Source organism: Pleurodeles waltl, chromosome 3_1, assembly GCF_031143425.1.
Source record: "Pleurodeles waltl isolate 20211129_DDA chromosome 3_1, aPleWal1.hap1.20221129, whole genome shotgun sequence".
NCBI classification, from domain to species: domain Eukaryota; kingdom Metazoa; phylum Chordata; class Amphibia; order Caudata; family Salamandridae; genus Pleurodeles; species Pleurodeles waltl.
In genome coordinates, this window is record NC_090440.1 from 1,748,214,548 (window position 1) to 1,748,227,544 (window position 12,997).

The window sequence follows — 12,997 nt, forward strand, 5'->3', positions numbered from 1 at the left end:
GGGTGCTCTCACACACAGGTACTTGCACCCTGCCCTCTAGTCTAGGAGGGTCTGCCATAGGGGTGACTTACAGTGACCTGATGCAGTGACCTGTAGTGAAAAGGGTGCATGCACCCTTTCACCCAGGCTGCAATGCCAGGCCTGCAGATACACTTTGCATGGACTCCCCATGGGTGGCATAATACATGCTACAACCCATGGACAATGCCCTGGGTGCCTGGGTACCATATACTAGGGACTTACATGGGGGCACCAGTAAGCCAAATGTGGGGTGTAAGTGGATCAAGTAACCAAGTTTGAAGGGAGAGAACATAATCACTGGGGTCCTGATTAGCAGAATCCCAGTGAACACAATCAAACACACTGACAACAGGCAGAAGATGGAGGTAACCATGCCAAGAAAGAGGGTGCTTTCCTACGCAGTGGATTTGCTGTCTTTAAACCTCTCTAATGCTGAATTGGATTTTACTCCAAAATGGTAGGAGACGTCGAAAGGGAGGCTCCTCAATGCTGTTTGAACACCCTTGGAAAACCCAGGGCTGGATAGCTATACATGGCAATGTAGGGAGACTGTGAGACATTGGGTTGTTGGTTGGTTGGGGTGTGAGCCCTTGTCGGGCAACAGCCAAAATCCCTTGCCCCTTGCACGGCGAACCACAAAGAGTCACTAATTTAAACTGTGCTTAACCCTGGGTAGCTTGGCACAAAAAGCAGTCAGGCTTATCTTGGAGGCAATGTGTTAAGTATTTATGCAATACTCAAACAGCATTAAAGTGAAAACCCAACATAATAAAAATCCCAAACCAATTTAGAAAAATAGAGAAAAATGTAATAAATTATTTTACAACGCAACCATGTAAATCCAATTAGTAGAACCAGAGGTTAGAATTGTTATATAGTATAAGGTTCAAAATAGCAAGTCCTCAGTTTTGGAAAATGGACACCTGGGCAACTTTTGCATCACAACCAAGGGTCCAGGAATGAATGGAGACCTCTTTGGGGTCTAAGACTCACTCAGACTGGGTCCAGGTGCAGGTTTAAGATGGTGGAAGCATGTTATGTCCCTGTGGCGCAAAACAGGAGGCCGAATAAACTGGCCTTTGGAATCACTTCTGAAGTGCTGGGGGCAGCTGGTGATGCAGAGCTCTACAGAAGGGCTGGCCTCTGAACGTTCCAAGCAGGCTCCAGGCAGCAAAGCAATCCTTTCAGGTACAGCAGTAGTCTGGTAGAGTGCACAGCAGGTCACATCAGCAGGCAGTCCTCTGAAAGTCCTTCCACACGTCCAGTAAACTGAGGAGCAAGGTCTGAGGGCCCTTTTTTTATACCCTGGTGCCCTGCTCCTAGAGGTTGGATGATGTTTCCAGAAAGGATCTCTGAAGTTCCAGGAATTTACTGGCTCTCCTGCCCTGGCTTCTAGCTGGCTGCACTAACAATACATGGAAGTTAAGCCTATTGTGTGGTAGCAGAGCCCAGCCTATTCAGTTGCAAGTGGGACTGTGCTTAGCTCCTCACCCCAAAAGTCAGTTAATGGGCCATTCAGGCTCTGCTAATCCCCCAATCGTGTGATTGTTTGGGGTGAATTCACAGTCCCAACTGTCAGTTACACCCAGTCATGTGATCTAAGGCAGGTTACAAGCACAGAGGGCTAAGGGCTGAAATATGCCAACCTTTTAAAAGTGATATTTTCAAACGTATGATGATAAATCTGACTTTACCATTAAAGAGGGTTTATCATTACAAGTTCATAGGTACCATGCATGACATATCTACCACCTCTGGTTTAGGAATTATAATTTATTAATTTTAATAAGGAATCCCCAATGTTATCTTATGGAAGCGGTAGGCCTCTCAGTAGTGAGAAAACAAATTTGGGATTTTTTTCACACTAGGACATGTAAAACTGACAAGTAAATGTCCTACCTTTTAATTACACAGCACCCTGCTCTATGGGCTACTTAGGGCCTACTTTAGGTGAGACGTATATGTAATAAAAAGAGAGTTTAAGGCTTGACAAGGGGTTTTAAATGCCAAGTCGACATGGCAGTGGGCCACTGCCTTCCAGCTGTAATGGCAAGCCTGAAGCAAGTTTTAAGGTGTGACTTAAGTGGGTGGCACAATAACTGCAGCAGGTCCACTGGTAGCATTAAATTTACAGGCCCTGGGTATATGTTATACCACTCTACAAGGGACTTAAATGTAAATAAAATATGCCAATCAGGTATATGCCTATCAAACCATGTTTAGAGGAGCGGCCACATGCATTTTCGCACTGGTTAGCAGTGGTGAAGTGCACAGAGTCCTAGGGCCAACAGAGAAAAAATCCAGACAAGATGGAGGCAGACAGGCAGAACGTTTGTGGGAAGCCCACCCTAAGGCTGACAGGTCTAACAGAGAACCATGGCCCTTTCCACTGAGTCTACGGTGTTTAAGCTAAATTGTATAACCTGCTTGGCTGTGGCTTCACTGTCCCCACTAGTCCTGTAAATCAACCCTGAAGATTCTCCAGAAGAATAAGCTGCTTACCTTCAGTAATACCTTACCTGGTAGAGACTCTATCTAGCTACAGATTCCTTAACTTGGAATAAACCCCAGATATCAGAATGGATCGAGAAACTTTTTGAGCAGTACCCCTGTGTGCTGGTAGGTGGCGTTGTTTGGCTCTACAAAGGTGTCAGCAGCGTAGTCCACACCGGAAGTGATGTGCCCAGTGCCTATATAGGGGACACCACAGCTGCAGATACTTATGACCCCATAAGTATTACTATATGTGGAGAAATCCATTCCGAGGGCGGGGAGGATCAGTAAGGAATCTGCAGCTAGATAGAGTCTCTACCAGATAGGCCATTACTGAAGGTAAATGACTTATTAATCTGACAGAGACCTCTAGCTGTATGTTTTTTTTATCTTAGAATAGAAACCCAGGCAATGCCTCCCCAGAAGTGGGTCTGCAAACAGATTTAGACCAGCAAGTCCTGGAGGACCGAACGGGCAAAGAACCCATCATGACAGACATGGCTGTCCTGGCAATAGTGCTTGGTAAACCTGTGTAGAGGCAACCACAGTGAAGCCTGACAGATGTCCAGGACAGGAACTTCGCAAGCTAATGTACTGGTTGCTGCCTCAGCTCTGGTGGATTCAGCAAGCCGCCAAGGGGTTTTCACATCCACTGTGTAGCAGATTTTAATACAGAGCACTATCCATTGTGAGATGGTCCGTTTCTGCATTACTTTCCATTTCTTTTCCCCCTCAAACCAAATGAAAAGTTGATCATCCACTCAGAAGTCTCTGGTACAGTCAACGTAGAACAACAACACTCTTTTGGGTCCAGTTAGTGGAGTCTCCTCTTCTTTGGAAGGGTGAGGCAGAGCAAAGAGGGTAGGCAAGGTGACGGTCTGGCCCACATGATAAGGTGTCACCACATTTGGAAGGAAAGAGGCACAGGTTCTTGGAACTAGTTTGTCTGGGAAGAAGGATGTGTAAGGAAGGTGCAAAGGAAGCGCTTGCAGCTCACTAAACCTCCTAGCCAATGTAATGGCCACTAGAAAGGAAGTTTTTAAGGTTAGTAAACAAAGAAGTCAATTGTGCAAGGGCTCGAAGGGTGCACACCTGAGGAAGGTTAAAACTAGGTTCAGGCCCCACTGGGGGGATGGAGGGTTTTGGAGGGAAAATATGCTGTAGTACCAATCTGTGACATGAAAGCAGCCGCAAGAATGCAGATATGGCTGAAACGTACCCTTTACCAGTGACCAGAGAAAAGCCTTGTCAGGCCAAAGGGAGAACAAACAACAAAACTTCATATAAGGGTGCAGAATGGGGGCCAACTTGTTTGGATACAAACAAAGCCCCAAATTTGACCCAGTGGCAGGTGTAAACTGTCATGGGGTTGATGGATGCGTGGATGCCAGAATGACTTCACAGATTTCCAGAGGAAGGTCAATAACTGTCAACTGTCACTGCTCAGTCGCCACACATGAAGGCAGGTCATGCGCAGGTTCAGGTGAAGAACCCTGCCCGGCATAACCCTGCCCTGTTGCTGCAACAGTAAATACAACCAAAGGGCCAGCCTGGCTTAGTACCGATGCTCAGGAGTTCTGGTTACCATACTCTCTGGACCCACAAGAATAACTTGGGTACAGATGTCCCTGATTGTCTTGAGAACTCTAAGCAGGAGTGGTATCGACAGAAAGGCGTAAAGGTTTGAGCTCCATTCAAGACTAACAGCATCTCCAAGTGAGAGTCACTTTGGAAACTCCAGGGTGCAGAAGTGCTGAAATTGTGAGTTCTCAGTGGTGGCGAATAGATCTAACCAAGATTCTCCCCAGTCTCTGAATGGACCTTCCACCACTTTCTCAAGGGATGGATTGCTGAGTTAATCTGCTCTGGTGTTCAAAGAACCCACCAGACGTCTTATCCACCAGGGAAATGCCCTGACGTTCCAGCCATGTCCATGCACGTTCGCCTTTTGACAGAGGGTCCACAACCCGACCCTGCCATGTTCACTGCAAGGCCACATGGTGGCAGGGTTGTCTATATACACCTGAACAAGCCTCCCTTTGATGGAATGAAGAATACCACTCAGATCACTCTCAACTCCAGCAATTTGATGTGGAGCTGAGACTCTGCCAGAGACCAGATTCCTCTGATCTCCACCTTTCCCATATGGCCGTCCCAGCCTAGAAGTGATGTATCTGTCACTACAGTCAGCTCTGGGTGGGCCGTTGACCCAATCGGGGTTTGCCAGCCCCCATTGCAGGTCTTTTAAAGTTGCCTCAAATATCTGGACCAGGTTGGAGAGATTCCCCTGATGCTGCATCCAATGGAACTTCAGGTCCCACAGCAGAGCCCGCATGTGCCAATAGGCATGTGTTACCACCAGGAGGCCATGAGACTCAGCAGCCAAAGAATCAGTCTCACTGAAATCCAGTACAGAGGCTGAAACATTGGAATCGTAGCCTGAATATTCTGGACACGCCATTCCAAAGGACAGGCCCGAAACTGCAATTTATATAGAGCAGTTCTGATGAAAGGGAGTGTCGGAGTGGGAGTCAGGTGTGACTTAGGCACATACATGGTGAACCCCAGTGAATGCAGGAATCTGACTTAGTTTGAAGGTGGGACAAGACTGCCTGGGGAGAGCCACCTTCATCAGCCAGTTGTCGAGGTAGGGGAAGACTGGAACCCCTGATCTCCGTAGGTGTGCTGCAACCATCACAATTACCGTGTTGACCACCCAAGGGGCACAGGTAAAGTCAAAATCAAGCACAGCAACTGATAATGCTCGCGGCCCAAAGTGAACTGTAGGTAGTGCCAGTGGGAGGCAGGGGGCAAATATGGAAGTAGGCATTCTGCTAGTCCAACACAACCATCCAGTCTTCAGGGTCTAGGACAGGCAGAGCCTGAGCTAACATAAGCATCTTTTTTTAGTAAGAAATTGAGAGAGCGCTGGTCTAAAATACGGTGGAGGCCTTCATTCTTCTTGGGCATCAGAAAGTAGGGGAAATAGCGATCACAACCTACTTCTGATGCCAACACCCTATTGATGGATCCTTTGGTGAAATGAGCTGTACTTCCTGATGGAGCAGGAAAATATGGTCCCCCATCAGCCTGCCTGAAGAAGGTGGCATGGTCGGCAAGGAGCAGAGGGTGCGGTTTGTGTACTGGGTTAAACGCTGGCTGGTTGTCCCATGAGGCTTGTGGGAACCAATTCCACAGCCACAACAGGACTGGGGAGTCTGTTGGCCATGGTGACTGGATGGAAATTGATGCAGGTGGTAGCCCCTACAGTAGCCATGGAAGGGGCAAAAGGCAGAATGGGATTGGTGTGGGGCCTTGAGGAGGCCCAATGACCTGGAAGTGTCTTGGCTGTCCTTAAAATACACTCGTGAGATTAATCTGCCTTGTCGCTGAAGAGACAGGTGACATCAAAGGGCATGTCAGTAGGGGATGCCTGGGCATCGCCCAAAAATCTAGCTGATTTCAGCCAGGCATGGCATCTGAGTGCCACTGACGACGCAATCACTCTGCCTATCGATTTGGTTGTGTCCACAGAAAATGGTGAATTTTGCCATCCCTCTGCCATCTGCAATAGAATGTGACAGTAGGGCTCATGACTCATCTGTGACCATGGGCAGCACTTGTGCAATTGAGTCCAAAACGGCATTGGTGTATCAGCCCAAAATGCACACTGCTTTCACCCACTGCAGTGCATAGTTGGTGGAAGATAACATCCTCTTGCCAAAGGTACCCAGCCTCTTGGATTCCCTATCTGGTGGTGTGGAAGGAAAAGCACTAGGGTTGACTTTGGAGGTGAAGGCCTGGGTGGCCAGACTCTACAGGCTGTGGTGCTAGGTGAGGTAATCCAGCTACCCAAGAGAGGGGCTGTTAGACTTTTCATCCTTGGAGTGGTCTCCCTTAACTTTTTGCCTCTGTTTCCCAAGTTGTTGATGTATGCTGGACTCTGTTTTTGCTGTTTTTGTTACTCTGGGCACTTTACCACTGCTAACCAATGGTAAAGTGCAAGTGCTCTTGTACTAAATGTGTATGTAATTGGTTACTCCATGATTGGCATATTTGATTTACTGGTAAGTCCCTAGTTCAGTGCACTAGAGGTGCCCAGGGCCTGTAAATCAAATGCTACTAGTGGGCCTGCAGCACTGGTTGTGCCATCCACCATAGTAGCTCTGTAAACATGGCTCAGACCTGCCACTGCTGTGTCTGTGTGTGAAGTTTTAAACTGCCAATTCGACTTGGCAAGTGTACCAACTTGCCAGGCCTAAACCTTCCCTTTTCTTACATGTAAGACACTCCTAAGGTAGGCCCTAGGTAGCCCCATGGGAAGGGTGCAGTGTATCTTTAAGGTAGGACATATACTAAGGTGTTATATATGTCCTAACAGTGAAATACTGCTAAATGCGTTTTTCACTGTTGCAAGGCCTATCCCTCTCATAGGTGAAGACGGGGCTGCCTTTAAATATGATTAAAGTGTAGATTCCCTTTGGGAGCAGATGGACATGTGGAGTTTGGGGTCTCTGAGCTCACAATTTAAAAATACATCTTTTAGTAAAGTTGATTTTAAGATTGTGTGTTTGAAAATGCCACTTTTAGAAAGTGAGCATTTTCTTGCTTAAACCATTCTGTGACTCTGCCTGTATGTGGATTCCCTGTCTGGGTCAGTTTGACAGTTGGGCTGTTTGCACCTCTCTCTAGACAGAGACACAAAGGGAGCTGGGGTGCAGCCTGCATACCCTGATGATCCATTTGTGCTAGGAGGGAGGGGAGGCATAGTCACTCACACGTAAAAGGGCTGTGCCTACCCTCACACAATGCAGTCTCCAACCCCCTGGTGTGTGTCGGGGGCCTGGCCTGGGCAAGGCAGAATTTCACAAACAAGAGAGACTTTTCTTTGACGTAAGCCAACTTCAAAGGGCAAAATGGGTTTAAGAAGGGCACCCAAAACCACATACTTTAGATCACTTCTGGAAACCAAGAGGAACCTCTGCCTGGAGAGGAGCTGAGGACGAAAAGCTGCCCGGACTGTGACTGTGCTTTGTGGAGCTATCCTGCAGTTAATGCTTCTGCCTGTGAAAGAGGACAAAGACTGAACTTTGTGTGCCTTCCTGCAACTGAGCTTGCCTCCTGTTGTTGAAGTCTCAGGGACAGCAAGGGCTTCTCTCTGCCAGCACCTGGAGCCTCTGCTGAGACTCCTGCCCTGCCAAGTGGTGCCATATCCAGTTCCAGGGGCCTTGAAAGGAGAAGCTGGCAGGCCAAGTTTGAGAAATCCACGCACAGACCGCTGTGCGGGGAAAATTTTGACGCAACCTATGGAAAAACAATCGACTACAGTGCGGCTAGGAGATCGACGCACTCGGCTGGAGAACCGACACGCAGCATCGCTGACGGAGGCTGGTGATATCGCAACCCACACTGCGCAGTTTTTGGATCACCGTGCGGCAGGATTTCCAATGCAAATATCGCTGGGTGTGTAAAAAGGACGCAAAGCCTGCCTGGACCCGAGAGTGCTTGTCCGGATCGATGCATCGCTCTCCTGCAGAGAGAAGAAATGACGCATGCCGACCCCACCGAAGGAGAAACGACGCACGGCCTAGCTTGTGAGTGATATCAACACATCGCAGACTTCTTTCAACGCACACTCGCCCGTGCGGGGTTATTTGAGATGCGACCCAGGTACATTTTCACGCTAACAGCGTTAGCGCTGTGTTTAAAAGAACATGAAGACTCTTTTTGCTTTTTAATTAATAACTTGACTGGTGTATGTTGGATTTTTGTCGTTTTGGTCTTGTTTTGTTTAGATAAATATTTCCTATTTTTCTAAACCTGTGTTGTGTAGTGTTTTCATTAAGTTACTGTGTGTGTTGGTACAAATACTTTACACCTAGCACTCTGAAGTTAAGCCTTCCTGCTCGTGCCAAGCTACAAAGGGGATGAGCGGGGGTTAGCTGAGGGTGATTCTCTTTTACCCTGACTAGAGTGAGGGTCCTTGCTTGGACAGGGGGTAACCTGACTGCCAACCAAAGACCCCATTTCTAACAGGGGCAAAAGCGGTGGGCAATTGTACTGTGTACAGGCTCACCTGTGCAAGGCTTGGGCCAGGCCTCAAGCAGGACATCGTGAGGGCTTCATTTAAAGGGTGAAGGGGTTCTGAGGTGGTGACTCCCTGCTGAAGTACATCTGTCAAGACATTTGTCTTGGCTGCCACTGAGGGTAGCTGAAGGTCCAAGACCTCAACTGCTCTCCTTACCACAGATCATAGGAGGCCCCTTTCTCCATAACCATACTTGGAAGACAGACCAGGCCAGTGTCTGAGAAGGTGTCCAGACCACTGGCATCCGTTAGTTCCTCACACCAATTATCACAAGCCTCCTCAACAGGTTTGTAGCCATAAGGATCCTCCCCAATCATACTCCTCTCCAGGACTGTAGAAAAAAAGAGGAACTGGCTCTTACTCAGAAGGCCGAGTTCGGGCTGGCACCAGACTTGGTGTCGAGCGACATCTGCCCAGCTCTGTATCAGAGTTGGATATGATGATGGGAATGATGCGACTGTGGGGTGTCGACAGCCCTAGGAACAACCTCGCTAGAACAGGCTCCAAGCAAGGTGCTGTCTCACAATTCCAGCAAATCCAGCAGTAAATCCAGCAGCAGATCCAGGGGGCCTGACTGGGGGCGAGAACGAACCCGCAGGTGCAAATCCAGTGGGGCCACCCTCTGAACCAATGGGGCCCAGAGGAGCTCCAAAAAGGTCAGCCTGCCCAAAAATAAGGTGCATGACCTCCTAAAACTCATGGAGTTGGGTGGAGGTCACTCCGGTATCTCAGGGAGGCACAGAGAAGACCAAGAGGCAGGGAGCTGGACCTAGATTGATGCTGTTCCAGCACCTTTGACTATGTCAGTTTTTTGGACTTTTTGTGGGACTTGCCCAACGACTTCAAGCACGATGATGAGCACCTGAAATGACTCCACCAATGGGCCCGGGACCTTCCTAGTGCCCAGGACCTAGAGCGTTGTGGAGATGGCCTGCGACTAGTATCTTCAAGAAGCCCTCCCTCTGCACCTTGGGGTTTAGGGCACAGCAGTCCTTACAAGTCTTGGAGTCATGATACGTCTCAGAGCACCACAGATAGACTGGGTAGGGGTTTGTTACAGACATCTTTCTGCAACAGGCTCCACAGGAAATAAACTCCACTGGTTTCTTGGGGGGCATCTCTACACACTAGGAGATAAGACTATGAAAAAAGGATCTTGTCAAAGTGTCAAAACAGTCAGTCAAAAATGACTGGAGTTAGCTTTCACAGGATTTGCGCTGACTGACGCAGAAAGCAAAGAACTGATGTCAGCGCACTGGGGTGGTGTCGATATAGGCATTGTGCATGTCACTTCCAGTGTGGATGATGCTCATACAGAGCTGAATAGCGCTTAAGATGTACTGCAGTTTTTTTAAATAATGGCAATAACTAAATCTTGGGAGGATACACAAAATGAATTTCATAAATTTAAGGAAATTACTCTTTTTCTACGGTCACCCCCAAGTTTTTGGATTGAGGCTGCTGTTTATTTTATACTCTGAGAGTGTACTGAGAAGTTTTAAACAGACCTCAATGCCAGTGTCCTTACCCTAAAACGTGTTTGTCGAATTGGCTCATACCAGTTTGGCATAAGCTAACTTACTTACAAGTCCCTAGTATATGGTACTCAGGGTATCAAGGGCACGTACGTTAGAGGGTCACACCAGGGACTTTAGTATTGGTTGTGCCACTGTGAGGGTGACCCATATAAAACCTATCTCCCAGTCCACCACTGTATACTGGAAAGGCAGTTTTTACTACTAGTGCAACTTTACCATTTAAAGCAATAGCAAAGCAAAGCCTGACGCTGCAATATTTGTAGGTCACCCCTATGACAGGTGTAGGAAGTTGGCTCTGTATATACTATCTCAAAGTGAGAGATAGTGTGCACAGAGTCCCATGATTCCCCTTGGGGGTTGATAGTGGCAAAATTAGATAATACTCATGCTCTATGTTCTGGTAGTGTGGTCAAGCAGTAGGCTTATCAGAGAGTAATGTTAAGCATTTGTTGTACACACACAGGCAATAAATGAGGAACACACACTCAAAGACTTAACTCCAGGCCAATAGGTTTTATATAGAAAAATATATTTTCTTAATACATTTTAGAACCACAAGATGCAAGATTTGAGGTAAGTGCATTAAATGCAAGGTACTTCACACAGGTAAGTATAGAACTTTGATTTAAAACAGTAGTACACACAGTTTTGGTAAAATGGCAATAAGCTATTTTAAAAGTGGACACAGTGCAAAAATTCAACAGTTCCTGGGGGAGGTAAGTTTGGTTAGGTTTCTCACGTAAGTAAAGCACTTACACAATCAGTATCCTGGGTATAGGCACCCCACCATTGGGGGTTCAAGGCAACCCCAAAGCCACCGGACCAGCAACACAGGGCCGGTAAGGTGCAGAGGTCAAAGGAGGGCCCAAATAACATAGGCACCTATGAAGAACAGGGGGTGATCCAGTCCTAGTCTGCGTCCTCAGGGAGGAGACCAGGGGGGTTTTGTAGAACACCGGGGGGGGGGACCCACACAAGCCCACAAAACACACCCTCAGCGGTACAGGGACGGCCGGGTGCAGTAGGGAACGTAGGCATCGGGTTTGTCATAGAAAGCAATGGAGGGACCCGGAGGTCACTTAGGCAATGCAGGCAGGGCACAGGGGGGCTTCTCGGGCCAGCCACCGACTGGGCTAGGATAAGGGCCGCCTGCTGGTCACTCCTGCACTGGTAGGTGGTTCCTCTCGGTCCTGGGGGCTGCGGGTGCAGTGCTTGGTCCAGGCATTGGGTTCCTTTGTTACCAGGCAGTCGCGGTCAGGGGGAGCCTCTGGATCCTCTCTGCAGGTGTCGCTGTGGAGGTACAGGGGGGTCAACTCAGGGTGTCAAAGTTGTTGGAGTCGCCTGGGTGTCCTCTCTGCGGTGTTTGGTGTCCTGGACTCGAGCCGGGGGCGTCGGTGCAGAGTGTGAAGGCTCATGCTTCTGGCGGGAAGTGAGAGGTGGTGATTCTAACCGCGCCGGGCGGCGGTCGCCGCCCGCCATGCGGTTACCGCCAAATGACCGCACCGCGGTCACAAGACCGCGGCGGCCATTCTGGCTTTCCCGCTGTGCTGGCGGGCGACCGCCAAAAGGCCGCCCGCCAGCACAGCGGGAAAGACCCAGCAACGATGAAGCCGGCTCCGAATGGAGCCGGCGGAGTTGCTGGAGTGCGACGGGTGCAGTAGCACCCGTCGCGAATTTCAGTGTCTGCTAGGCAGACACTGAAATTCTTTTTGGGGCCCCCAGGGTCCCCGCGGCACCCCCTACCGCCATCCTGTTCCTGGCGAGAGACCCGCCAGGAACAGGATGGCGGTAGGGGGTGTCAGAATCCCCATGGCGGCGGAGCGCGCTCCGCCGCCATGGAGGATTCTCAAGGGCAGCGGAAAGTCGGCGGTACACCGCCGACTTTCCGTTTCTGGCCGCGGCTGAACCGCCGCGGTCAGAATGCCCAGCGGTGCACCGCCAGCCTGTTGCCGGTGCTACCGCGGTCATTCGCCCTGGCGGTTTTTACCGCCAGGGTTAGAATGACCACCAGAGTCTCTTTAAAGTTGTTTCAAAGTTGCAAAGTTGTTGCAGTTTCTGATCAGTGCCGCTGTTCTCAGGAGTTTCTTGGTCCTTTAGATGCAGGGCAGTCCTCTGAGTCCTCAGAGGTCGCTGGTCCCGCTGGTTGCGTGGCTGTGCAGGTTCTTTGAGTCTGGAGACAGGCCGGTAGTGCTTGGGCCAAGTCAGTTGGTGTCTGTGCGGAGCTTTCAGGTCAGCAGTCCTTCTTCATTCCTCAGGTTGCAGGAATATGATTTCCTGGGTTCAGGGTCGCCCCTAAATACTGAATTTAGGGGTGTGTTTAGGTCTTGGGGGCAGTAGCCAATGGCTACTGTCCTTGAGGGTGGCTACACCCTATTTGTGCCTCCTCCCTGAGGGGAGGGGGGCAGAGCCCTATTCCTAATGGGGGATCCTCCAAACTCAAGATGGAGGATTTGTAAAGGCAGGGGTCACCTCAGCTCAGGGCACCTTAGGGGCTGTCCTGACTGGTAGGTGACTCCTTCTTGTTTTTCTCATTATCTCCTCAGACTTGCCGCCAAAAGTGGGAGCCGTGTCCGGAGGAGCGGTCCTCTCCACTAGCTGGGATGTCCTGGGATGCTGTAACAACAGGCAGGAGCCTTTGAGGCTCACCGCCAGGTGTTAGAGTTCCTGCAGGGGGAGGTGAGAAGCACCTCCCCCCAGTACAGGCTTTGTTCCTGGCCACAGAGTGACAAAGGCACTCACCACAAATGGCCATAAACTCGTCTGGTTGTGGCAGGCTGGCAGAAACTGGTCAGCCTAGCACCAGAAGTCGGACTGGTATTCAGGGGGCATCTCTAAGATGCCCTCTGGGTGTATTTTA

The 12,997-nt window shown here is 49.4% G+C and overlaps 1 protein-coding gene across 1 annotated transcript in view; it reads right to left on the minus strand.

Annotated features, from left to right (window-relative positions):
- UNC80 (unc-80 homolog, NALCN channel complex subunit) overlaps positions 1-12,997 on the minus strand; it is a 2,774,722-nt gene that overhangs the window by 716,855 nt on the left and 2,044,870 nt on the right. The window lies entirely within an intron of this gene.